The following is a 27966-nucleotide window of genomic DNA, read 5'->3' on the forward strand; positions in this document are numbered from 1 at the left end:
TTAAAGAGTCGACTTGGTGAGAGTACCTGGTGGGCCGACCTAGTGGGGTGACTTGATGAACAAACTTAAAGAATCGACTTGGTGAGAGTATTTGTTCTGGTGACTTGATGAATGAACCTAAAGAGTTGACTTGGTGGGGTGACTTGATGAAAGGACTTAAAGAGTCAACTTGGTGAGAGTACTTGGTGGTGTGACTTGATGAATAGACTTAAAGGGTCGACTTGGCGGGGTGACTTGATGAACGGACCTAAAGAGTTGACTTGGTGAGAGTACCTGGTGGGGTGACTTGATGAAAAGACTTAAAGAGTCAACTTGGTGAGAGAACTTGGTGGGGTGACGTGATGAATGCACTTGAAGAATCAACTTGGTTAGAGTACTTGGTGGGGTGACTTGATGAACGGACTCAAAGAGTCAACTTGGTGAGAGTACTTGGTGGCTCGACTTGATGAGCAAATTTAAAGAGTCAACATGGTGAGAGTACTTGGTGGTGTGAACTGATGAAAAGACTTAAACAGTCGACTTGGTGGGAGTAATTTGTGGGCCGACCTGGTAGGCTGACTTGATGAACACACATAAAGAGTCAACTTGGTGAGAGTACTTTTTCTGATGACTTAATGAATGGACTTAAAGAATCAATTTGGTGGGGTGACTTGATGAACGGCCATAAAGAGTCGACTTGGTGAGAGTACTTGTTCTGGTGACTTGATGAATGGACTTAAAGAATCAACTTGGTGGGGTGACTTGATGAAAGGACTTAAAGAGTCAAGTTGGTTAGAGTACTTGGTGGGGTGACTTGATGAACGTACTTAAAGAATCGATTTGGCAGGGTCACTTGATGAACGGACCTAAAGAGTTGACTTGGTGAGAGTACTTGGTGGCACAACTTGATGAGTGGACTTAAAGAGTCAACTTGGTGAGAGTACTTGGTGGGGTGAACTGATGAACAGACTTAAAGAGTCGACTTGGTGGGAGTACTTGGTGGGCCGACCTGGTGGTGTGACTTGATGAACGGACTTAAAGAGTTGAATTGGTGAGAGTACTTGTTCTAGTGACTTGATGAATGAACTTAAAGATTCAACTTAGGGTCACTAGATGAAAGGACTTAAAGAGTCGACTTGGTGAGAGTAATTCGTTGGGTGACTTGATGAACGGACTTAAAGAGTCGACTTGGTGAGAGTACTTGGTGGTGTGATTTGATGAGCGGACTTAAAGAATCAACTTGGTGAGAGTACTTGGTTGGGTGAACTGATGAACGATCTTAAAGAGTCGACTTGGTGGGAGTACTTGGTGGGCCGACCTGGTGGGGTCACTTGATGAATGGACTTAAAGAGTCGAATTGGTGAGATTACTTGTTCTGGTGACTTGATGAACGGACTTAAAGAGTCAACTTGTTGGGGTGACTTGATGAAAGGACTTAAAGAGTTGACTTGGTGAGAGTACTTGGTGGGGTGACTTGATGAAAAAACTTAAAGGGTTGACTTGGCAGGGTGACTAAATGAACAGACCAAAAAAGTTGACTTGGTGACAGTACTTGGTGCGGTGACCTGATGAATAGACCTAAAGAGACGACTTGGTTAGAGTACTTGGTGGGGTGACTTGATGAACACACTTGAAGAATCAACTTGGTTAGAGTACTTGGCGGGGTGACTTGATTAACAAACTCAAAGAGTCGACTTGGTGAGAGTATTTGGTGGCACGACTTGATGAGCAGACTTAAAGAGTCAACTTGGTGAGAGTACTTGGCGAGGTGGACTGATGAACGGATTTAAAGTTTTGATTTGGTGAGAGTGCTTGGTTGGCCAACCTAGTGGGGTGACTTGATGAATGGACTTAAAGAGTCAACTTGGTGGGGTGAGTTGATGAAATGACTTAAAGATTCGACTTGGTGGGGTGACTTGATGAATGAACTTAAAGGGTCAACTTGGTGGGGTGACTTGATGAAAGGACTTAAAAAGTCAACTTGCTGAGAGTAATTGGTGGGGTGACTTGATGAACGAATTTAAAGGGTCGACTTGGTGAGGTGACTTGATTAACAGACCTAAATAGTTAACTTGGTGAGAGTACTTGGTGGGGTGACTTGATGAACAGACTTAAAGAGTCAACTAGGTGAGAGTCCTTAGTGGGGTGACTTGATGAATGCAATTGAAGAATCGACTTGGTTAGAGTACTTGGTGGGGTGACCTGATGAACAAATGTAAAGAGTCGACTTGGTGAGAGTACTTGGTGGCGTGACTTGATGAGTAGACTTAAAGAGTCAACTTGGTGAGAGTACGTGGCATGGTGAATTGATGAACTGACTTAAAGAGTCAACTTGGTGAGAGTACTCGGTGGGGTGAATTGATGAACGGATTTAAAGAGTCAACTTGGTGAGAGTACTTGGTTGTGCGACTTGATGAGCAGACTTAAAGAGTCGACTTGGTGGGGTGACTTGATTAAAGGACTTAAAGAGTCGACTCGGTGAGAGTACTTGGCAGGGTGACTTGATGAACAGACTTAAAGGGTCAACTTGGTGGGGTGACTTGATGAACGGACCTAAAGAGTTGACTTGGTGAAAGTACTTGGTGGGGTGACTTGATGAACAGACTTAAAGAGTCAACTTGGTGAGAGTACTTGGTGTGGTGACTTGATGAACGCACTTGAAGAATCGACTTGGTTAAAGTATTTGGTGGGGTGACTTGATGAATGAACTTAAAGAGTCAACTTGGTGAGAGTATTTGGTGGTGCAACTTGATGAGCAAACTTAAAGAGTCAACTTGGTGAGAGAACTTGGCGGGGTGAACTGATGAATGGACTTAAAGAGTCGACTTGGTGAGATTACTTGGTTGGCCGACCTGGTGGGGTGACTTGATGAATGGAATTAAAGAGTCAACCTGGTGAGAGTACTTGTTTTGGAGACTTGATGAACGGACTTAAAGAGTCGACCTGGTGGGGTGACTTGATAAAAGAACTTAAAGAGTTGACTCGGTGAGAGTACTTGGTGGGGTGACTTGATGAACGAACTTAAACGGTTGACTTGGCAGGGTGACTTGATTAATGGTTCTAAAGAGTTGACTTGGTGAGAGTACTTGGCAGGGTGACTTGATGAACAAACTTAAAGAGTCAACTTTGTGAGAGTACTTGGTGGGTTGACTTGATGAACAGACTTGGCGGGTTGACTTGATGAACGAACCTAAAGTTTAACCTGGTGAGAGTACTTGGTGGGGTGACTTGATGAATAGACTTAAAGAGTCGATTTGTGAGAGTACTCTCTGGGGTGACTTGATGAATGCACTTGAAGAATCAACTTGGTTAGAGTACTTGGTGGGGTGACTTGATGAACGGACTTAAACAGTCAACTTGGTGAGAGTACTTGGTGGCGCGACTTGATGAGCGGACTTAAAGAGTCAACTTGGTAAGAGTACTTGGCTGGGTGAACTGATGGACGGACTTAAAGAGTCAACTTGGTAAGAGTACTTGGTGGGCTGACCTGGTGGGGTGACTAGATGAACAAAATAAAAGAGTCAACTTGGTGAGAGTACTTGTTTTGGTGAATTGATGAATGGACTTAAAGAGTCAACTTGGTGAGAGTACTTGTTTCGGTGACTTGATGAACGGACGTAAAGAGTTGACTTGGTGAGAGTACTTGGTGGCAAAACTTGATGAACGGACTTAAAGAGTCAACTTGGTGAGAGTACTATGCAGGGTGAACGTATGAATGGACTTAAAGAGTCAACTTCGTGAGAGTACATGGTGGGCCGACCTGGTGGGGTGGCTTGATGAACTGACTTATAGAGTCAACTTGGTGAGTGTAGTTGTTCTCGTGACTTGATGAATGGACTTAAACAGTTGACTTGATGGAGTGAATTGATGAAAGGACTTAAAGAGTCGACTTGGTGAGAGTACTTGGTGGGGTGACTTTATGAACGGACTTAAAGGGTTAACTTGGGGAGGTGACTTGATGAATGGACCTAAAGAGTTCACTTGGTGGGGTGACTTGATGAACAAACTTAAAGAGTCAACTTGCTGAGAGTACTTGGTGGTGTGACTTGATGAACGCACTTGAAGAATCGACTTGGTTAGAGTACTTGGTGGGGTGACTTGATGAAGGGATTCAAAGAGTCAACTTGGTGAGAGTAATTGGTGGCATGACTTGATGAGCAGACTTAAAGAGTTGACTTGGTGAGAGTACTTGGCAGGGTGAACTGATGAACAGACTTAAAGAGTCGACTTGGTGGGAGTACTTGGTGGGCTGACCTGGTGGGGTGACTTGATGAACGGACTTAAAAAGTCAACTTGGTGAGAGTACTTGTTCTGGTGACTTGATGAATGGACATAAAGAGTCGACTTGGTGGGGTGACTTGATGAAAGGACTTAAAGAGTCGACTTGGTGAGAGTACTTGTTTGGGTGACCTGATGAACGCACTTAAAGGGTCGACTTGGCAGGGTGACTTGATGAACAAACCTAAAGAGTTGACTTGGTGAGAGTACTTGGTGGGGTGACTTGATGAACATACTTATAGAGTCGACTTGGTGAGAGTACTTGGTGGGGTGACTTGATGAACACACTTGAAGAATCGATTTGGTTAGAGCACTTGGTGTGGTGACTTAATGAACGGACTCAAAGAGTCGACTTGGTGAGAGTACTTGGTGGCACGACTTGATGAGTAGACTTAAAGAGTCAACTTGGTGAGAGTACTTGGTGGGGTGACTTGATGAACAGACTTAAAGAGTCAACTTGGTGAGAGTACTTGGTGGGGCAACTTGATGAACGGACTTAAAGGGTCAACTTGGTGGGTTGAATTGATGAATGGAGCTAAAGAGTTGACTTAGTGAGAGTACTTGGTGGGGTGATTTGATGAACAGACTTAAAGAGTCATCTTGGTGGGGTGACTTGTTGAACGAACTTGAAGAATCAACTTGGTTAGAGTACTTGGTGGGGTGACATGATGTACGAACTTAAAGAGTCGACTTGGTGAGAGTACTTGGTGGCGTGACTTGATGAGCAGACTTAAAGAGTCAACTTGGTGAGAGTACTTGGTGGGGTGACTTGATGAACGAACCTAAAGAGGTGACTTGGTGAGAGTACTTGGTGGGGTGACTTCGTAAATAGACTTAAAGAGTCGACTTGGTGAGAGCACTTGGTGGGGTGACTTGATGAATGAACTTAAAGAGTCAACCAAGTACTCCCACCAAGTCGACTCTTTAATTCCATTCATCAGTTCACCCTGCCAAGCATTCTCACCGAGTTGACTCTTTAAGTCTGTTCATCATGTCACCTCACCAAGAACTCTAACCAAGTAAATTCTTCAAGTGTGTTCATCAAGTCAACCCACCATGTACTCTCACCAAGTCAACTCTTTAAGTCTGTTCATCAAGTCACCCCACCAAGTACTCTCACCAAGTCAACTCTTTAGGTCCGTCCATTTAGTCACCCTGCCAAGTCAACCCTTTAAGTCTGTTCGTCAAGTCACCCCACCAAGTACTCTCACCAAGTTGACTCTTTAAGTCCTTTCATCAAGTCACCCCACCAAGTCGACTCTCTAAGTCCATTCATCAAGTCACCAGAACAAGTACTCTCACCAAGTTGACTCTTTATGTTTGTTCATCAAGTCACCCCACCAGGTCAGCCCACCAAGTACTTCCACCAAGTTGACTCTTTAAGTTCGTTCATCAAATCACCTTGCCAAGTACTCTCTCCAAGTTGACTCTTTAAGTCTACTCATCAAGTCGAGCCACCAAGTACTCCCACCAAGTCGATTCTTTGAGTTCGTTCATCAAGTCACCCCACTAAGTAGTCTAACCAAGTCGATTCTTCAAGTGCGTTCATCAGGTCACCGCACCAAGTATTCTCACCAAGTCGACTCTTTTAGTCTGTTTATCAAGTCACCCCACCAAGTACTCTCACTAGGTCAACTCTTTAGGTCCGTTCATCAAGTCACCCCACCAAGTCAACCCTTTAAGTCCGTTCATCAAGTCAGCCCACCAAGTACTCTCACCGGGTCGACTCTTTAAGTCCTTTCATCAAGTCACTCCACCAAGTCGACTCTTTAATATGTTCATCAAGTCACCAAAACAAGTACTCCCACCAAGTTGACTCTTTAAGTCTTTTCGTCAGGTCACCCCACCAGGTCAGCCCACCAAGTACTCGCACCAAGTCAACTCTTTAAGTTCGTTCATCAAGTCACCCCACCAAGTACTCTCACCAAGTTGACTCTTTAAGTTCTTTCATCAATTCACCCCGCCAATTACTCTCACCAATGCTCATCAAGTTGTGCCACCAAGTACTCTCACCAAGTCAACTCTTTACGTCCGTTCATCAAGTCACCCCACCAAGTACTCTAACCAAGTTGATTCTTCAAGTGTGTTCATCAAGTCACCCCACCAAGTACACTAACCAAGTCAACTCTTAAAATCTGTTTATCAAGTCACCCCACCAAGTACTCTCACCAAGTCAACTCTTTACGTTCGTTCATCAAGTCACCGCGTGAGGTCGAGACTTTAAGTCCATTCATATGGTCACCCCATCATGTACTCTCACCAAGTCAACACTTCAAATCCTTTCATCAAGTCACCCCACCAAGTTGACTCTTTAAGTTTGTTCATCAAGTCACCAGAACAAGTACTCCGACCAAGTCGACTCTTTAAGTCCATTCTTGAATTTACTCCACCATGTCGGCCCACCAAGTACTCCCACCAAGTTAACTCTTTAAGTTCGTTCATCATATCACCCCACCAATTACTCTCACCAAGTTGTCTCTTTAAGTCTACTCATCAAGTCGAGCCACCAAGTACTCTCACCAAGTCGAGTCTTTGAGTTCGTTCATCAATTCACCCCACCACGTAGTCTAACCAAGTTGATTCTTCAAGTGCATTCATCAAGTCACCCCACCAAGTACTCTCAACAAGTCGACTCTTTAAGTCTTTTCATCAAGTCACCCCACCAAGTCAACTCTTTAGGTCTATTCATAAGGTCACCCCGCCAAGTCGACCCTTTAAGTCCGTTCATCAAGTCACTCCACCAAGTACTATCACCAAGTCGACTATTTAAGTCCTTTAATCAAGTCACCCCACCAAGTCGACTCTTTAAGTCCATTCATCAAGTCACCAAATAAAGTACTCTCACTAAGTTGACTCTTTAAGTCCGTTCATCAAGTCACCCCTTTAGGTCAGCCCACCAAGTACTCCCACCAAGTCGACTCTTTAATTCTATTTATCAGTTCACCTTGGAAAGTACTCTCACCAAGTTGACTCTTTAAGTTCGCTCATCAAGTTGCACCACGAAGTACTCTCACCAAGTTGACTCTTTAAGTTCGTTCATGAAGTCACCCCACCAAGTACTCTAACTAAGTCAATTTTTCAAGTGCGTTCATCAAGTCACCCCACCAAGTGCTCTCACCGAGTCGACTCTTTAAGTCTGTTTATCAAGTCACCCCACCAAGTACTCTCACAAGGTCAACTCTTTAGGTCCATTCATCAAGTCACCCCACCAAGTCAACCCTTTAAGTCCGTTCATCAAGTCACCCAACCAAGTACTCTCACCAGGTCGACTCTTTAAGTCCTTTGATCAAGTCACTCCACCAAGTCGACTCTTTAAGTGCGTTCATCAAGTCACCGCACCAGGTCGGCCCACCAAGTACTCCCACTAAATTGACTCTTTATGTTCATTCATCAGTTTACCCCATGAAGTACTCTAACCAAGTCGATTCTTCAGGCTTGTTCATCAAGTCACCCCTCCAAGTGGACTCTTTAAGTTTGTTCATCAAGTCACCCCACCAAGTACTCTCACCAAGTCAACTCTTTAGGTCTGTTCATCAAGTCAACCCACCAAGTTGACCCTTTAAGTTTGTTCATCAAGTCGCCCCACCAAGTACTCTCACCAAGTTGACTCTTTAAGTCCTTTCATCAAGTCACCCCAAAAAGTCGACTCTGTAAGTCTGTTCATCAAGTCACCAAAAAAAGTACTCTGACCAAGTTGACTCTTTAAGTCCATTCATCAAGTCACCCAACCAGGTCATCCCACCATGTACTCCCACCAAGTTGACTCTTTAAGTTCGTTCATCAGTTCACCCCGTCAAGTACTCTCACCAAGCTGACTGTTTATGTCCACTCATCAAGTTGCGCCACCAGGTTGCCTCTTTGAGTCCATTCATCAATTCACCCCACCAAGTACTCTAACCAAGTTGATTCTTCAAGTCTGTTCATCAACTCACCCAAACAATTACTATCACCAAGTCGACTCTTTAATTGTGTTGATCAAATCACCCCACAAAGTACTCTCACCAAGTCAACTCTTTAGGTCTATTCTTCAAGTCACCAGAACAAGTATTCTCACCAAGTCGACTCTTTAAGTCCGTTCATCAAGTCACCCCACCAAGTCGGCCCACCAAGTCGACTCTTTAGGTCCATTCATTAGTTCACCCAGCCAAGTACTCTCAACAAGTTGACTCTTTAAGTCTGCTCATCAAGTCATGCCACCAAGTACTCTCACCAAGTTGACTCTTTGACTTCGTTCGTCAAGTCACCCCACCAGGTACTCTAACCAAGTCGATTCTTCAAGTGTGTTCATCAAGTCACCCCACCAAGTACTCTCACCAAGTGGACCCTTTAAGTCTTTTCATCAAGTCACCCAACCAAGTACTCTCACGAAGTCAACTCTTTAGGTCCGTTCATCAAGTCACCCCGCCAAGTCAACCCTTTAAGTCCGTTCATCAAGTCACCCCACCAAGTACTCTCACCAAGTCGACTCTTTAAGTCCCTTCATTAAGTCACCCCACCAAGTTGACTCTTTAAGTCCGTTCATCAAGTCACCAGAACAAGTACTCTCACCAAGTTGACTCTTTAAGTTCGTTCATCAAGTCACCCCACCAAGTCAGCCCACCAAGTACTCTCACCAAGTTGACTCTTTATGTTCATTCATGAGTTCACCCCATCAAGTACTCTCACCAAGTTGACACTTTAAGTCCGCTCATTAAGTCATGCCACTGAGTACTCTCACCAAGTCGACTCTAGACGTCCATTCATCAAGTCACCAGAACAAGTACTTTCACCAAGTCGACTCTTTAAGTTTGTTCATCAAGTCACCTGAACATGTACTGTCACAAAGTCACCTCTTTAAGTCCGTTCATGATGTCACCCCACTAGGTCAACCCACCAAGTACTCCCACCAAGTTGACTCTTTAAGTCTGTTCATCAGTTCACCCCGCCAAGTACTATCACCAATTTGACTCTTTAAGTTCACTCTTGCATTCGTGCCACCAAGTACTCTCACCAAGTCGACTCTTTAAGTCTGTTCATCAAGTCACCCCAGCATGTACTATCACCAAGTCAACTCTTTAGCTCCGTTCATCAAGTCACACCGCCAAGTCGACCCTTTAAGTCTATTCATCAAGTCACCCCACCAAGTACTCTCACCAATTCGACTCTTTAAGTCCTTTCATCAAGTACTCTCACCAAGTTGACTCTTTAAGTCCTTTCATCAAGTCACCAGAACAAGTACTCTCACCAAGTTGACTCTTTAAGTCCTTTCATCAAGTCACCAAAACAAGTATTCTCATCAAGTCACCCCACCAGGTTAGCCCACCAAGTACTCCCACCAAGTTGACTCTTTAAGTTCGTTCATCAGTTCACCTCGCCAAGTACTCTCACCAAGTTGACTCTTTAAGTCTAGTCATCAAGTTGGGCCACCAAGTACTCTCACCAAGTTGACTCTTTGAGTTCGTTTATCAAGTCACCCAACCAAGTACTCTAACCAAGTTGATTCTTCTAGTGCGTTCATCAAGTGACCCCACCAAGTACTCTCACCAAGACGACTCTTTAAGTTTGTTCATCAAGTCACCCCACCAAGTACTCTCACCAAGTAAACTCTTTATGTCCGTTCATCAAGTCACCCCGCCAACTCGACCGTTTAAGTCCGTTCATCAAGTCACCCCACCAAGTACTCTCACCAAATCGACTCTTTAAGTCCTTTAATCAAGTCACCCCACCTAGTCAACTCTTTAAGTGCATTCATCAAGTCACCAGAACAAGTACTCTCACCAAGTCGACTCTTTAAGTCCGTTCATCAAGTAACCCCACTAGGTTGGCCCACCAAGTACTCTCACCAAGTCACCTCTTTAAGTTCATTCATCAGTTCACCCTGCCAAGTACTCTCACTAGGTTGACTCTTTAAGTCCACTCATCAAGTCACACCACCAAGTACTCTCACCAAGTTGACTCTTTAAGTTCGTTCATCAAGTCACCCCACCAAGTACTCTAACCAAGTCGATTCTTCAAGTGCGTTCATCAAGTCTCCCCACCAAGTACTCTCACCAAGTCGACTCTTTAAATTTGTTCATCAAGTCACCCGACCAAGTACTCTCACCAAGTCAACTCTTTAGGTCCGTTCATCAAGTCACCCCACCAAGTCGACCCTTCAAGTCCGTTCATCAAGTCACCCCACCAGGTACTCTCACCGGTTTGGCTCTTTAAGTCCTTTCATCAAGTCACCCCACCAAGTCGACTCTTTAAGTCCGTTCATCCAATCACAAGAACAACTACTCCCATCAAGTCGACTCTTTAAGTCTGTTCATCAAGTCACCCCACTAGGTTGGCCCACCCAGTACTCGCACCAAGTCGACTCTTTAAGTCTATTCATCAATTCACCACGCCCAGTAATCTCACCAAATTGACTCTTTAAGTCTGCTCATCAAGTTGCGCCACCAAGTACTCTCACCAAGTTGACTCTTTAAGTTCGTTCATCAAGTCACCCCAATAAGTACTCTCACCAAGTTGACTCTTTAAGTCCATTTATCAATTCAACCTACCAAGTACTCTCATCAAGTTGACTCTTTAAGTCCGCTCATCAAGTAGTGCCACCAAGTACTCTCACCAAGTCGACACTTTACGTCTGTTCATCAAGTCACCCCACCAAGTACTCTAACCAAGTCGATTCTTCAAGTTCGTTCATCAAGTCACCCCACCAAGGACTCTCACCAAGTCAATTTTTCAAGTGCATTCATCAAGTCACCCCATCAAGAATGCTCACCAAGTTGAATCTTTAAGTCTTTTCATCAAGTTACCCCACCAGGTCATCCAACAAAGTACTCTCACCAAGTCAACTCTTTAATTCCATTCATCAGTTCACCCTGCCAAGTACTCTCACCAAGTTGACTCTTTAAATCCACTCATCAAGTCGCGCCACCAAGTACTCTCACCAAGTCGACTCTTTCAGTTCATTAATCAAGTCACCCCACCAAGTACTCTAACTAGGTCGATTCTTCAAGTGCGTTCATCAAGTCACCCCACCAAGTACACTAACCAAGTTGACTCTTTAAGTCTATTCATCAAGTTACCCCACCAAGTACTCTCACCAAGTCAACTCTTTAGGTCCGTTCATCAATTCACCACGCCAAGTCGACCCTTTAAATCCGTTCATACAGTCACCCCACCATGTACTCTCACCAAGTAGACTGTTTAAGTCCTTTCATCAAGTCACCCCACCAAGTCGACTCTTTAGGTTCATTCATCAAGTCACCAGAACAAGTACTCTCAGCAAGTCGACTCTTTAAGTATGTTCATCAAGTCACCCCACCAGGTCATCCCACCAATTACTCCCACCAAGTCAACTCTTTAAGTCCGTTCATCAGTTCACCCCACCAAGTACTCTCACCAAGTTGACTCTTTAAGTCCGCTCATTAGGTCGCACCACGAAGTACTCTCACCATGTCGACTCTTTGAGTTCGTTCATCAAGTCACCCACCAAGTACTTTGACCAAGTCGATTCTTCAAGTGCATTCATCAAGTCACCCCACCAAGTACTCTCACCAAGTCGACTCTGTAAGTCTGTTCATCAAGTCACCCCACCAAATACTCTCACCAATTCAACTCTTTAGGTCCGTTCATCAAGTCACCCCGCCAAGTCGACCCTTGAAGTGCATTCATCAAGTCACCCCACCAATTACTCTCACTAAGTCGACTCTTTAAGTCCTTTCATCAAGTCACCCCACCAAGTCAACTCTTTAAGTTCATTGATCAAGTCACCAGAACAAGTACTCTCACCAAGTTGACTCTTTAAGTCCGTTCTTCAAGTCACCCCACTAGGTTGGCCCACCAAGTACTCTCACTAAGTCACCTCTTGAAGTTCGTTCATCAGTTCACCCCGCCAAGTACTCTCACCAAGTTGACTCTTTAAGTACGCTCATCAAGTTGTGCCACCAAGTACACTCACCAAGTCGACTCTTTATGTCCATTCATCAAGTCACCAGAACAAGTACTCGCACCAAGTCGACTCTTTAAGTCCTTTCATTAAGTCACCCCACCAAGTCGACTCTTTAAGTCCATTCATCAGGTCACCAGAACAAGTACTCTCACCAAGTCAACTCTTTAAGTCCGTTCATCAAGTAACCCCACCAGGTCGGCCCACCAAGACTCCCACCAAGTCGACTCTTTAAGTCTGTTCATCAGTTCACCCCAGCAAGTACTCTTACCAAGTTGACTCTTTTAGTCCGCTCATTAGGTTGTGCCAGAAAGTACTCTCACCAAGTCGACTCTTTGAGTCCGTTCATCAAGTCACCCCACCAAGTACTCTAACCAAGTCGATTCTTCAAGTGCGTTCATCAAGTCACCCCACCATATACTCTCACCAAGTCAAATCTTTAGGTCCATTCATCGAGTCACCCCGCTTAGTCAACCCTTTAAGTCCGTTCATCAAGTCACCCCACAAAGTACTCTCACCAAGTCGACTCTTTAAGTCCTTTCATCAAGTCACCCCACCAAGTTGACTCTTTAAGTCCATTCATCAAGTCACCAGAACAAGTACTCTCACCAAGCTGACTCTTTAAGTCTGTTCATCAAGTCACCCCATCAGGTCGACCCACCAAGTACTCTCACCAAGTCTACTCTTTAAGTCCGTTCATCAGTTCACCCTGCCAAGTACTCTCACCAAGTTGACTCTTTAAGTCTGCTCATCAAGTTGTGCCACCAAGTACTCTCACCAAGTCGACTCTTTAAGTCCCTTCATCAAATCAACCCACCAGGTCAGCCCAGTAAGTACTCCCACCAAGTTGACTCTTTAAGTCTGTTCATCAGTTCACCCTGCCACGTACTCTCACCAAGTTGACTCTTTAAGTCCGCTCATCAAGTCGTGCCACCAAGTACTCTCACCAAGTCGACTCTTTAGGTTTGTTCATCAAGTCACCCCACCAAGTACTCTAACCAAGTTGATTCTTCAAGTGCGTTCATCGAGTCACCCCACCAAGTACTCTCACCAAGTTGACTCTTTAAGTCTGTTCATCAAGTCACCCCACCAGGTACTCTCACCAAGTCAACTCTTTAGGTTCATTGATCAAGTCACCCCACCAAGTCGACCCTTTAATTTCGTACGTCAAGTTACCCCACCAAGTACTCTCACCAGGTCAACTCTTTAAGTCCTTTCATCAAGTCATCCCACCAAGTCGACTCTTTAAGTCCGTTCATCAAGTGACTAGAAAATGTACTCTCAGCAAGTCGACTCTTTATGTCCGTTCATCAAGTTAGCCCACCAGGTCGGCCCACCGAGTACTCCCACCAACTCGACTCCTTAAGTCCGTTCATCAGTTCACCCTACCAAGTACTCTCACCAAGTTGACTCTTTAAGTCTGCTCATCAAGTTGAGCCACCAAGTACTCTCACCAAGTTGACTCTTTTAGTTCGTTCATCAAGTCAGCCCACCAAGTACTCTAACCAAGTCGATTCTTCAATAGCATTCATCAAGTCACCCCACCAAGTCCTCTCACCAAGTTGACTCTTTAGGTCTATTCATCAAGTCACCCCACCAAGTACTCTCACCAAGTCAACTCTTTTGGTCTATTCATCAAGTCACCTCGCCAAGTCGACCCTTTAAGTTTGTTCATCAAGTCACCCCACCAAGTACTCTCACCGAGTTGACTCTTTAAGTCCTTTCATCAAGTCACCCCACAAAGTTGACTCTTTAAAATTGTTCATCAAGTCACTAGAACAAGTACTCTCACCAAGTCGACTCTTTAAGTCCGTTCATCAAGTCACCCCACCAGGTCGGACCACCAACTACTCCCACCAAGTCGACTGTTTAAGTCCGTTCATCAGTTCACCCTGCCAAGTACTCTTACCAAGTGGACTCTTTAAGTCTGCTCATCAAGTCGCTCCACCAAGTACTCTCACCAAGTCGACTCTTTAAGTTCGTTCATCAAGTCACCCCACCAAGTACTCTAACCAAGTTGATTCTTCAAGTGCATTCATCAAGTCACCCCACCAAGTACTCTCACCAAGTCGACTCTTTATGTTTTTCCATGAAGTCACCCCACCAAGTACTCTCACCAAGTCAACTCTTTAGGTCTGTTCATCAAGTCAACCCACCAAGTTGACCTTTTAAGTCTTGTCATCAAGTCGCCCCACCAATTACTCTCACCATGTTGACTCTTTAAGTCCTTTCATCAAGTCACCCCACCAAGTCAACTCTTTAAATCCATTCATCAAGTCACTAGAATAAGTACTCTCACCAAGTCAACTCTTTAAGTCCGTTCATCAAGTCACTCGACCAGGTCAGCCCACCAAGTAATCCCACCAAGTTGACTCTTTAAGTCTATTCATTAGTTCACCCCACCAAGTACTCTCACCAAGTTGACTGTTTAAGTCTGCTCATCAAGTCACGCCACCAAGTACTCTCATCGAGTCAACTCTTTGAGTCTGTTCATCAAGTCACCCCACCAAGTACTCTAACCAAGTCAATTCTTAAAGTGCGTTCATCAAGTCACCCCACCAAGTACTCTCACCAAGTTGACTCTTTAAGTCTATTTATCAAGTCACCCCACCAAGTACTCTCACCAAGTCAACTCTTTAGGTTCGTTCATCAAGTCACCTCGCCAAGTTGAGGTGCCCTGGGTGACATGATTCGAGCAAAAATTTGACGGTGGCATGAGTCGTGCAAAAACATTTGAGGCCATTAAGGCTCGAGGCGCTTCGAGTCGAGGTTGCCGAGACGGGTCGGGTTGAAAACTTTGGGTGTTAACCAAAAAGAAAAAGTTAACCGCTTTTGGATCACGTACATGACTCGGGGCACTTAGAATGAAGTCGAGCATGGTGACATGAGTCATGCGAAAAATTTGGAGACGACTCGAGTTAGGGTATCTGACTCTATTCAAGTTCAAAACTTTGGGACTTGACAAAAAAAAGAAAAATGAAAAAAGAAAAAGTTACCCAGTTTTGGATTACGTAAGTGACTCGGGCCACTCAGAATCAAGGGAAGTGTGGTTACATGAGTCGAGTGAAAAAAATGGAGGCAGTTAAGGTTCGAGGCAATTCGAGTCACGGTAGTTGAGTCAATTCAAAAACTTTGGCCGTTAGCCAAAAAAAGAGTTAATCACTTTTGGATCACGTACATGACTTGGGGCACATAGAATCATGTCAAGCATGGTGACATGAGTGGTTTGAAAAAATTTCAGGCGATTAAGGCTCGAGGCGATTTGAGTCGGGGTTGCTGACACGATTTAGGTTGAAATCTTTGGGTGTTAACCAAAAAAGGAAGAAGTTAACCGCTTTTGGATCACATACATGACTTGAGGCAACAAATCGAGCACGGTGACATGAGTCCTACGAAAAAACTGAAGGCGGTTAAGGCTCAAGGCGATACGAGTCGGTGTTGCTAACACAATTTGGGGTGAAAACTTTGGGCGTTAACCCAAAAAAAAGTTGACTGCCTTTGAATTACGCACATGACTCGGTGCACTTAGAATCATGTCGAGCACAGTGACATGAGTCGTGCAAAAAAATTGGAGGTAGTTAAGGCTCGATGTGATTCTAGTCAGGGTTGGGGTAGTTGGGGCGATTCGTGTCAGGGTTGCCGACATGGTTCAAGTTGGAAACTTTGGGCATTAACCAAAAAAAAAAGTTGACCTCTTTTGGACCACGTACATGACTTGAGGCACTTAGAATCAAGTCGAGCACGGTGACATGGGTTGTGCAAAAAATTTGGAGGCAATTAGGCTCGAGGCGATTTGAGTCGGGGTAGCCAACTCGATTTGAGTTCAAAGCTTTGGGTATTAACGAAAAAAACAAGTTAATCGATTTTGGATCATGTACATGAGTCGTATGCCCTCGCGAAAATTACAAAACCCCACCCACTTGGAATTTGCAGTCGGAAGATTTTTCTGCCCTCACAGAAATTCATAAACCCCACCCACTCAAAATTTGGACTTGGAAGATTTTTTCGCCCTCACGGAATTTACAAACCCCACCCACCCAGAATTTGGCACTTACAAATTACGAAAACCCACCCACCTGAAATTTGGCCTTGGAAGATTTTTTTGCCCTCACAGAAATTGCAAACCTGACCTGCTCGAAATTGCACTAATTACAAACCCGACCCACATGGAAATTGCACTTGGAAGACTTTTTTGCCCTCGAGGAAACTTTGGCACTCGAGAGATTTTTTTGCACTTGCAGAAATCACAAAACCCCACTCGCCAAGAATTTGGCACTTGGGAGATTTTTTTGCCCTTCCAAAAATTGCAAACCCCACCAGCTCAGAATTTGGGACTTGGGAGATTTTTTCCCCCTACTGGAAATTTTACAAAACCCCACTCGCCCAAAATTTGGCACTCAGGAGATTTTTATGCCTTGGCAAAAATTTCTACAAAACCCCTCCCTATTGCCTGAAATTTGGCACTCGGGAGATTTTTCCTCCCTGGCAGAAATTAAAAACCCCACCCGCTAGGAATTTGGCACCTGGGAGATTTTTACACCCTTGCAAAAATTACAAACCCCACCCACCAAGAATTTGGCACTTGGGAGTTTTTTTGCCTTTGCAGAAATTGCAAACCCCACCCACCCGAAATTTGGCACTTGGGAGATTTTTTTTCCCTCGCAAATTTTTTTACAAAACCCCACTCGCCCGCAATGTGGCACTTGGGAGATTTTTTTGCCCCGACAGAAATAAAAAACCCCACCTGCCAGGAATTTGGCACTTGGGAAATTTTTTTTGCCCTCGTGAAAATTGCAAACTCCACTCGTTCGAAATTTGGCACCTGGAAGATTTTCCCACCCTCGCGCAAATTACAAACCCCACCTGCTGGGAATTTGGCACTTGGGAGATTTTTTCGCCCTCGCAAAAAATTTTACGAAACCCCACTCGCTGAGAATTTGCACTTGGGAGATTTTTTCGCCCTCGTAGAAATTTTCACAAAACCTGACCCCCTCAAAATTTTGCACTTGGGAGATTTTTCTATCCTGGTGGAAATTACAAACCCCACCTGCCGAGAATTTGGCACTTGGGAGATTTTTTCGCCCTCGTAGAAATTTTTACAAAACCCTACCTATCGAGAATTTGACACTTCGGAGATTTTTTCATCCTGGCAAAAATTACAAACCCCACCCATCGAGAATTTGGCACTTGGGAGATTTTTTCGCCCTCGCAGAAATTTTCAAAAAACCCCACCTGCTCAGAATTTGGCACTTGGGAGATTTTTTCGTCCTGGCATAAATTACAAACCCCACCTGTTGAGAATTTGGCACTTGGGAGATTTTTTTGCCCTTGCTAAAATTTTTACAAAACCCCACTCGCCGAGAATTTGGCACTTGAGAGATTTTTCCACTGTTGCAGAAATTTTCACAAAACCCCACCCACTCGAAATTTGCCACTTAGGAGATTTTTTTTGTCCTAGCAGAAATTACAAACCCCACCTGCCAAGAATTGGCACTTGGGAGATTTTTTGCCCTCATAGAAATTTTTACAAAACCCCACCCACCGAGAATTTGGAACTTGGGAGATTTTTTCACCATCGTAGAAATTTTCACAAAACCCCACCCGCTCAAAATTTGGCACTTGGGAGATTTTTCCACCCTGGCAAAATTTACAAACCCTCGTAGAGAATTTGGCACCTAGGAGAGTTTTCTGCCCTCGTGAAAATTGCAAATCCCACCCGCCCAAAATTTGGCACTTGGAAGATTTTCCCACACTCGTACAAACTACAAACCCCACCCGCCGAGAATTTGGCACCTGAGAGATTTTTATGCCCTCGCGAAAAGATTTGCAAACCCCACCCACCCGGAATTTGGCACTTGGAAGATTTTCTTTCCCTCGCGCAAATTACAAACCCCACCCGCTTTAGAGTCAAAAAGAGGTTTGATGAATGAAGGCGATAGAGGGATGAATCTAAGTGGATCGTGGCAGCAAGGCCACTCTGCCACTTACAATACCTCGTCGCTTATTTAAGTCGTCTGCAAAAGATTCTTCTTGCCAACCGCTTGAAATTAATATCTAAGGTTGCTCCAATGGGCTAATGCGCCGATCGAAGATGGCTAATGACACTGGCCCGTAGGAGTGCAAGAACACCCCTACTGTGGGTCACGATGCAGTCGGAGATAGATATGCACCGCATCTAGCATGGATTTTGACTTAGAGGCATTCACTCATAATTTGACACATGGTAGCTTCGCGCCACTAGCTTTTCAACCAAGCACGATGAACAAATGTGCGAATCAACAGTTCCTCTCGTACTAAGTTGAATTACTATCGCGGTGCATATCATGAATAGGGTAAAACTAACCTGTCTCACGACAGTCTAAACCTAGCTCATGTTCCCTATTGGTGGGTGAACAATCCAACACTTAGTGAATTCTGCTTCATAATGATAGGAAGAGCCGACATCGAAGGATAAAAAAGCAACGTCGCTATGAATGCTTGGCTGCCACAAGCCAGTTATCCCTGTGGTAAATTTTTTGACACCTCTATTTTCAAATTTTGAAAGCCTAAAGGATCGATAGGCCACACTTTCACGATTTGTATTCGTATTGAAAATCAAAATCAAATAAGCTTTTACCCTTTTGTTCCACACGAGGTTTTTGTTCTCGTTGAGCTCATCTTAGGACACCTGCGTTATCTTTTAACAGATGTCGCCCTAGCCAAACTCTCCACCTGGCAATGTCTTCCGCCTAGATCGGCACACCTAGACGCACCTTAAGGCCAAAAATAGGGGTATTGCCCCGTCTCTGCCTCACGGAATAAGTAAAATAATGTTAAAAGTAGTAGTATTTTACTTGCGCCCGAAAGCTCCTACTTATTCTACACCTCTGAAGTCATTTCACAAAGTCGGACTAGAGTTAAGCTCAACAGGGTCTTCTTTCCCCACTAAATCTGCCAAGCCCATTCCCTTGGCTGTGGTTTCACTAGATAGTACATAGGGACAGTGGGAATCTCGTTAATCCATTCATGTGTGTCACTAATTAGATGATGAGGCATTTGGCTACCTTAAGAGAGTCATAGTTACTCTCACCGTTTACCAGCGCTTGGTTGAATTTCTTCACTTTGACATTTAGAGCACTGGGCAGAAATTGCATTGCATCAGCATCCGCAAGGACCATCGCAATAATTTGTTTTAATTAAAGAGTTGGATTCCCCTTGTTCGTACCAGTTCTAAGTCGACTGTTCACAGCCTAGGGAAAGCCCTCCGAAGGGGGTGTCCTGTGTTGGTCACTTGATCGGCACACGACAACCCACCCTCTCCATGGGAGCAGCTTGAGCAAGTAGCCAATAGCCCATGAGTTCAGGTCGTAGACCCCTAGGCCCAGCCCTCAGAGCCAATACTTTTCTTGAAGTTACGGATCCATTTTTTTGACTTCCCTTACCTACATTGTTCTATTGACCAGAGGATGTTCACCGTGGAGACCTGATGCAGTTATGAGTATGACTGAGCGTGAACAGTACTCGGTCCTCTAGATTTTAAAGGGCTGCCGAAGGCGCACCAGACACCGCGAGACGTGCGATGCTCTTCTAGCTGCTGGACCCTATCTCTGGTTGAACCGATTTGAGGGTGGGCAAGCTGTTAAAAAGAAAAGATAACTCTTCTCGGGGCCCTTGCTGATGTCTCCAGATTTCCTAATGTTTCCATCTGCCACCACGTCCCGGTTCGAGAATATTAACCCGATTGCCTTTCGATGATCGCGCAAAGTGCACCCTTGAAATAGGGTTTCCCCATCTCTTAGGATCGACTAACCCATGTCCAAGTGCTGTTCACATGGAACCTTTCCCCACTTCAATCTTCAAAGTTCTCATTTGAATATTTGCTACTACCACCAAGATCTGCACTGGGGGCTGATTCACCCAAGCTCACGCCCAAGGTTTTGCAACAACCCCTGCATCCTCCTACTCATCGGAGCCTAGCACTTGCCCCGACGACCGAGTATAGGTTGCGCACTTTATCACTATCCATTTTCGGGGCTAGTTGATTCGGCAGGTGAGTTGTTACACACTCCTTAGCAAATTTTGACTTCCATGACCACCATCCTGCTGTCTTAATCAACCAACACCCTTTGTGGGATCTGGGTTAGTGCGCAATTTGAGACCGTAACTCGGCTTTCGGTTCATCTGGCATCGCCAGTTTTGCTTACCAAAAATGGCCCACTTAGAGCTCATGATTCTGTGGCACGACTCAACAAAGCAGCTGTGCTGACTTACCTATTTAAAGTTTGAGAATAGGTTGAGGGCGTTATGCCCCCGATGCCTCTAATCATTTTCTTTACCTAATAAAACTCACACATGAGCTCTAGCTATCCTGAGGGAAACTTTGGAGGAAACCAGCTACTAGACAGTTTGATTAGTCTTTCCCCCCTATACCCAAGTCAGACAAATAATTTTCACATCAATATCATTGCAGGCCTCCACTAGAGTTTCCTCTTGCTTCACCTTGCTCCAGCATAGTTCACCATATTTTGGGTCCCAACAGGTGTTCTTGCACTCGAACCCTTCACAGAAAATCAGGGTCGGTCAACGGTGCACCCCCTGAGAGGGGATCTCGCTAGTCAGCTTCCTTGCACCTCGCGGGTTTTCCCAACCCACCAACTCGCACACATGTTAGACTCCTTGGTCCGTGTTTCAAGACGAGTCGGATGGAAAGCTCACTAGCCAGCACCACAAGCAAAGGTGCCCAAGAACCAGACATAAAGGTGCTCGATTTGCTCCTTGACTACCATGACGAAAGTATTTGTGCGACTAGAAGGTTGCGCTTGTGCTGTCATGACAACCCACGCTAGCACGTCTCTCGAACCAAGCGGCAGACCGGCTCACACCATTCCACATCCGATCGAGGCACATTGCCGGCCTCCTTCTGCTTCCCTCTCGGCAATTTCAAACACTCTTTAACTCTCTTTTGAAAGTCCTTTTCATCTTTCCCTCATGGTACTTGTTTGCTATTGGTCTCTTTCCCGTATTTAGCCTTGGATGAAATTTACCACCCGATTAGGGCTGCATTCCCAAACAACCCAACTCACCGATAACACCTTGTAGTGCGACAGGGTCTGGGCTCGACAGGGCTCTCACCTTCTCCGGCGCCCCCTTCTAGGGGACTTGGGCCCGGTCCATCACTAAGGATGCTTCTATAGACTACAATTTGATAGGCACGACCATCGATTTTCAAGCTGGGCTCTTCCCGGTTCGCTTGCCGTTACTAGGGGAATCCTGGTAAGTTTCTTTTCCTCCGCTTATTGATATGCTTAAACTCAGCGGGTATTCACACCTAACTTGGGGATGTGGTAGTGATGCAGCATGCCCACATTGCGGTAGGCCGCTGGACCCAAAATAAAGTTCCTCACAAGGAATCATTCGATCAGTGCAAACCAACGCTGGCCTTTGCGAGCCACCACTCGTCACGACGGATCGACGGACCTCGTGCTCATTTTAGTCGACTGTGCCACTTACGGACACGGACGACCATCTCCGCTCCTCGCTAGGGAGGGCAATTTTGTAGTGCAACACCCAAGTAGACATGCCCTTGGCCAAGTCCTTGAGAGCAACTTGCATTCAAAGACTTGATGATTCATGGGATTGTGCAATTCACACTAAGTATCGCATTTCGCTACATTCTTCATCGTGGCGAGAGTCGAGATATCTATTGCCAAGAGTCATGGTTTTGTTATCTTTTTGTCTTTCGGTGACCCAAGCATGCAAGGCACTGGATCACGCTTCATTCTTTGGTTTTCTAAGGTGTGTGATGCACCTGTGTGTTGGGTGTTGAAACATCCCAAACCCCGAGCACCCAATGGGTACGACGAGGAATGTTGTGGTGTGTCCCCACCCCATCACCTCGCAAAGGTGGGAGTTGACACATGGGAGAGCTGTATCATTGGACGGGGTCCCTACCTCGCAAATCATGCGAGTGCACCCATCCTAAACACAGAATGCTCTAAGCGACGAGTTAACACACCTGGGCAAGGCAACAAGGGGTTGCGGTAGTCCTGACTTGCCACCATCGAAACGACGGATCCCAGGCACAGTGCCGTGCACACGATCGTACCATGAAATCTCAATGGGGGATGAGGCCCAGACCCCCTCTGAACTACAACTGAGTAGAGACCTCTCCCTCTGACATAGACATCATTCAAAGGCACTGATCGTAATCTAGATTGCATCCGAGTCTCTTCTTTGCCCCATGGGGAATCCACACTTTCGATCACGATATTCAATGTGACCATCGACCTTGACGGTGCTGGACCCATAGCTTGGCCGTCCAGCATATCGCTACAGGGCCAAGTGTCTGCATGTCACTAAGATCTTGGGGGCGGGGAGGAGGCCAACTCCATCCCCTATATGATTTAGGGTCTCAAACCAACAATGATCCTACCGTGCTAAAGGGTGAAGGGCAGTGCGAGTCAAAAACATGGCTGGTTATGCGATTGGCGAGGGCATCACTATGCATGTGACCACCTCAATTATAAGGCCGCTCAATGGCATCGAGTATAACACCCCCTGTCCACATTTATAAGTGATGAGAGCCTACCCGCATACACATACATGTCTAACCTCTGGAAAATATCTCCTTTCCCAACACAACTTCGCTAACTGGTCCCCATGACATGTGATCTGCCACTGTAGGTAAAGAAAAGTTCCTACAGGTGAACACACTAGTGTTGTCGAACAAGCTTCAATCTCATGCACATGCACATACCAAAGAACTGCACCACAAGGGAACCACCTGCGAGCACCCACATCTCAGCAAAAAGCATTCATGTGATTTCTTCCCCTAGACAGACACGTTGGGCCTGCACTTGTCGGAGCATTGCAAAGATGAGCATTGTAGTTTGCAAGAGCCTGAGAAGAACATCTCGTACAAAACTTGTTCCCCCAAAATGGTCGAATCACAAATGCTCGCAGCAGAGTCATAATGCAAAGATGTACACTGCGCACGCGACCGAGTAAGGACACTTAGAGACATCCATTTCCTAGGCATATGCCCCCTACACACTTTTTGGTGCACCTCATACAAATGGCCATACTTCGGGAAGTCCTCCTAGAATTTTGCATCTGAAGAGAGATGAAACACCTTGGGCTTTTTGTCCACACAATGCAAACACCGAACGCTCTATTTAGACAGACACGTTGGGCCTGCACTTGTCGGAGCATTGCAAAGATGAGCGCTCTGGTTCACAGGAGCCTGAGAAGAACATCTCGTACGAAACCCGTTCCCCCAAAATGCTCGAATCATAAATGCTCGCAGTAGAGTCGTAATGCAAAGATGTACACCGCACACACGATTGAGTAAGGACACTCAAAAATATCCATTTCCCAGGCATATGCCCCCTACATGCTTTTTGGTGCACCCCGTACAAACAACCATACTTCGACAAGCCCTCCCAGAATTTCGCATTTGAAGAGAGATTAAAAACCTTGTGCTTTTTGTCCACACAATGCAAACACCGAACACTCTATTTAGGGGGAAGCTGAAGAAGAGTATCTCTCGCAGAACCCATGAGCCACAACCATTTGGATCGCACGTGTAGGACAGGGCATGGAGAGTTTCCGCATCCAAATAAAAATTAACGGTAATACTCTACGATTCTACTGGCTCGGATTACAAAAGTTGTCACGATAGTGCCATGCACTTCTATAGGATGAGATAGTGAAGAGGCGAGCACACACCGAGAATGCACTAGTGAATAAATTATGTGGCAAAAAAATCTTTCGTCGGCCCCCCTCTCAATCCCAAGACTCTACCAATCGGCAAAACTTAGGGTGGAGAGTGGACCCTTGATGAAATTAGGGATGTCGAGCAATACACCCATGCGACCATCTCTTTCCTTCTTGTCGTCCAGGCAGGATAAAAATGCAATGATAGAACGTGCAAGGAGACAGAGCCCTTGGCTAAAAGATACAACTCCATACACTCAACGACAAGTGCATCTTAGAATCGAACACCAAATGTGCAATGTGTTGCAAGCCATGTAGACACCTACATATAGGGTATCCAATAAAACAAGGCAACAAGTACTTCCCACCAGCTCTGCCATTGTGATTACCGAATGGGATATACTCACCGCCACAGATTAATGACCATCATTACCGTCTCGGAATAGATACAAGCACATTGAGGTCATCCGATCAACTAGATGAATTTCACCTTGAAGGGGCCCAATCTAGAAGTTCCAGAGGTCATCTCCTGGAACTATCAAGAACAAGGCCAATCTTACATGCAAACTCTGCTACTGCACAAACATAGGTTGCAATTAAAGAGAAATTGCAAGGCCGTCACAATGGCCCAATGCCAATGCTCCAACTAAGTCAATTTTCTCTTGCAATCATCATGCCACCATTCAAAGAGATATCTCCCCATTCACTTGTGATGACACACAATCCAAGTGCTAGACGCAAGCTCACCCTTGAAAGACCACTTTCCAAGACATCTCGATGACACATTGGAACGACAACTGTTGTCGAACTATTCCCAATGTTGTGCTGATCGAGTTGCAATCAGGATGTGCTTTCGTACCCATCTCTCACAAAAACCAATGTTAGCTGAACAAATTTAGAATCCAAGGCTCGTATCCATCGATATCGTCGGCACTGGGTCTATATTCAAAGGCCACAGAGAGGTTCTGATAAGAGAAGCTCCCCTGCTTGCTTGCACAAACATCCCAAATGCTAGACCCAAGCTCCCGCCCTTAGTATCGTTGAACAGATGTGTTGTAGAATGGCAGATGTTGCCAAGTCTCTTTCATAATTGCATTGGTTGAGTGATTGAATAAGGTGATCTAAGAGAGATTCCAAGGGTAGGCATTCATTGGGGGATTCACGCCGATAGCAAAAATTTATGTAATACCCAATCAACACCGAATAGAGGTGCTAGACGAGGGCTCCCGTTTAGATCAAGTTTTAAAATCATGAAGTAGACATGGTGAGGGCTAGCAATCGTTGCCAAACCTTTTTTCAAAATTGTGCCAGCTGATTGAAAAGAAAATATGATCTTAAGGAGAGTCGAGGAATAGCACCTTGAGGGTGGGCTTCATACCCCTCTAATTGATTCAACGTCGGCATCTACCGTTTCAAAATCCTACATATCCATCTGCCTTAACACCAGAATTGAATCAATGAGAGGGGCATGGGAGAGGCTCGCGGTAACCACCTCTCCCATTGTAGCCATGATAGGAACACAAAAAATTGCTAGAATGCCAAGCACCAACCTCATGGCTAGAAAAGGGCTCCCCATTAGATCAACTTAAAAATCACTGAATAGACATGCTGTAGAATGGCAACCGCTGCCAAGTCTCTTCCATAATTGTGTCAGTCGAGTGATCGAAGAAGGTGATCTAAGAGAGAGTCCAAGGGTAGGCATTCGTTGGGGGATTTGCGCCGATAGCAAAAATTTATGCAATACCCAAGCAACACCGGATGGAGGTGCTAGACGAGGGCTCCCATTTAGATCAAGTTTTAAAATCATAAAGTAGACGCGGTGAGGGCTGGCAACTGCTGCCAAACCTTTTTCTAAAATTGTGCTAGTTGAGTGACAAGAAAACATGATCTAAAGGAGAGTCGACGAATAGCACCTCGAGGGTGGGCTTCATGCCCCTCTAATTGATTCAACGTCTGCGTCCACCATTTCAAAATCTGACATATCCATCTGCCTTGACACCAATGTTGAATCAATGAGAGGGGCATGGGAGAGGCTCGCGACAACCACCTCTCCTATATAAGCTATTAGTGTGAGGCTCGCTCTGCATTAGAAATTAGCGAACACATCGACAACTTCCTTCAAAATCCAAATCGCTAAAAAATGTGACCAAACAACCATCCACGACGCCATTTTTTATGAGGTCGGTAGAGGAGGAAAAGATTGTCATCGGTTAGGAGATGTGAATTCATGGAGCCAAGGGAGTCAAATGGTCATCGAGCTCATTCGATCAACTGGATGAATTTCACCTTGAAGGGACCCAATCCAAAAGTTTTGGAGGTCATCTCTTGGAACTGTCAAGAACAAGGCCAATCTTACATGCAAACTCTACTACTGCGCAAACATAGGTTGCAATTAAAGAGAAATTACAAGGCCTTCACAATGGCCTGAGGCTAATACTCTGACTAAGTCAATTTTCTCTTGCAATCACCATGCCGCCATTTATAGAGAGATCTCCCCATTCACTTGTGACAACGCACAATCCAAGTGCTAGACGCAAGCTCACCCTTGAAAGACCACTTTCTATGACATCCCGATGACACATTGGAATGACAACCGCTATTGAACTATTCCCAATTTGCATAGAGGAAACCTTAGGGAGCTCCTTCGTAGCAATCGGGGTGTGCTTTCGTACCCATCTCTCACAAAAACCAATGTTAGCTGAACAAATTTAGAATCCAAGGCTCATATCCATCGATATCGTTGGCACTGGGTCAATATTCAAAGGCCATGGAGAGCTTTCGATAAGAGAAGCTCCCCTGCTCGCTTCCAAATACATCCCAAATGCTAGAAACAAGCTCCCACCCTTAGCATCGCTCTCTAGATCACTTGCAATGACACATTGGAATGACAACCACTGTCGAACAACTCTCGAATTTGTGCCAATGGAGTGAGAAAGAAGAGCAACTTTGGCAAGCCGCGCATAGCAAATGGGTTGTTGCTTCATGTCACTCGTGATGCACAGCCCAACTGCTAGACGATGGCTTGCCCTTCAGATCGCTGCCCAGGCAACCACCAGAACGGCACCATTGGAATGACAACCGGTGCTGAACCATTCCAAAAATTTTGTGCCAAAGAAGTTGTTGCAAAGAGAATGACTTTGGGGAGAGAGCCCTCACATAGCAATTGGGATGGCTTCACGACCCTCCCAATAGAAATGATGTTGGTGCCAATGTTCGAAATTTGAATAACATGTCTTTCTCGAACACCAGCACTGATTCTATTGGGGAGGGTCACCGAGAGCTTTTGTTATCAAAGCTCCCATTATAGCTGCAATAGGCACACAAAAAATTGCTAGAGTTCCAAGCACCCACCTCATGGCTAGACAAGGGCTCACCATTAGATCAACTTCAAAATTGCTGAACAAACGTGCTGTAGAATGGCAACCGCTGCCAAGTCTCTTTCGTAATTGCGTCGGTCGAGTGATTGAAGAAGGTGATCTAAGAGACAGTCCAAGGCTAGGCATTCGTTGGGGGATTTGCCTCGATAGAAAAAAATTTATGTAATACCCGAGCAACACCGGATGGAGGTGCTAGACGAGGGATCCCATTTAGATCAAGTTTTAAAATTACAAAGTAGACGTGGTGAGGACTGGCAACCACTACCAAACATTTTTTCGAAATTGCGCCAGCAGAGTAACAAGAAACCATGACCTAAAGGAGAGTCAAGGAATAACACCTCGAGGGTGGGCTTCATGCCCTTCTAATGATCTAAATGTGACCAAACAACCATCCACGACACCGTTTTTGGAGCTCGGCCAGATCGGGTCATTGAAAATGGCTCGACCAGATCGAGTCAGCCAGAAAGGCTCGCCCAGATCAGGTCGGCCAGCATGGCTCACCTAGATCGGGTCGGCCAGCATGGCTCGGCCATATCGGGTCGGCTTGAATGGCTCGCCCAGATTGGGTCGGCTAGCATGGTTCACCCAGATCGGGTCGGCAAGAATGGCTCGCCTAGTTCGGGTCGGCCAGGCTGGCTTGACCACCATTTTTCAAGCACACTACCTCCCCTATATAAGCTATTAGTGCAAGGCTTACTCTACATTAGAAATGTACATTTAGTG

The 27966-nt window shown here is 45.3% G+C and overlaps 2 non-coding genes across 2 annotated transcripts; both read right to left on the reverse strand.

Moving 5' to 3' along the window:
- Positions 1–18094: 18094 nt before the first annotated feature.
- Positions 18095–21493, reverse strand: LOC149535661 (25S ribosomal RNA). Its single transcript, XR_016358220.1, has one exon. It is a non-coding gene; the product is annotated as a 25S ribosomal RNA (ribosomal RNA).
- A 219-nt stretch (positions 21494–21712) lies between these two features.
- On the reverse strand, positions 21713–21866 carry LOC149535662 (5.8S ribosomal RNA). Its single transcript, XR_016358262.1, has one exon. It is a non-coding gene; the product is annotated as a 5.8S ribosomal RNA (ribosomal RNA).
- Between the last annotated feature and the right edge of the window lie 6100 nt (positions 21867–27966).

The sequence above is a fragment of the Cupressus sempervirens genome, chromosome 10, assembly GCF_028749045.1.
Source record: "Cupressus sempervirens isolate cs-2001-9-10 chromosome 10, ASM2874904v1, whole genome shotgun sequence".
NCBI classification, from domain to species: domain Eukaryota; kingdom Viridiplantae; phylum Streptophyta; class Pinopsida; order Cupressales; family Cupressaceae; genus Cupressus; species Cupressus sempervirens.